Raw genomic sequence first — 621 nt, 5'->3', positions numbered from 1 at the left:
CGGGCAACACCTCTCTCTAAAGCTGTTATGGATGTCATTTTGAAGGCCAGGAGGCCTAGCACCAGGAAATCTTACTCACAAAAATGGAAGAGATTCTGCGCCTGGAACCAGGCTCAAAGCCTTGACCCTCTTGTCCCAAACATTCCTCAGATTTTATTATGCTTAACTGAGATGCTGGACAAAGGCCTATCCTTCTCATCAATTAAGATCCACGCCTCTGCCATTTCAGCACATTACAACATGGATCCTCCTTTATTCTCTCATCCCTTGCTAAAGCAGTACCTCAGAGGGGCTAAAAACATAAGACCGCCCCCGGAGAGCACCAACACCAACTTGGGACCTCAATTTTGTTTTGGAAAAACTGACCCTGCCACCTTTTGAGCCAGCCAATACAGCCGATCTAAAATTTTTATCATGGAAAACAGCTCTACTCCTGGCAGTAACTTCAGCACGAAGAGTCTCAGAGCTACAGGCATTAACGACAGTGGAACCTTTTATAATTTTTCATCAGGACAGGGTTTCTTTAAGGACAAACCCTACCTTTATGCCAAAGGTGGTATATAGTGTGGCTCTTAACCAAACCATCCATTTGCCAACCTTTTATCCAAACCCCCAGAATAA

Source organism: Protopterus annectens, chromosome 2.part0 (genome assembly GCF_019279795.1).
Source record: "Protopterus annectens isolate FY-2018-M chromosome 2.part0, PAN1.0, whole genome shotgun sequence".
NCBI lineage: Eukaryota > Metazoa > Chordata > Ceratodontiformes > Protopteridae > Protopterus > Protopterus annectens.
This window is presented reverse-complemented; position numbering follows the sequence as displayed.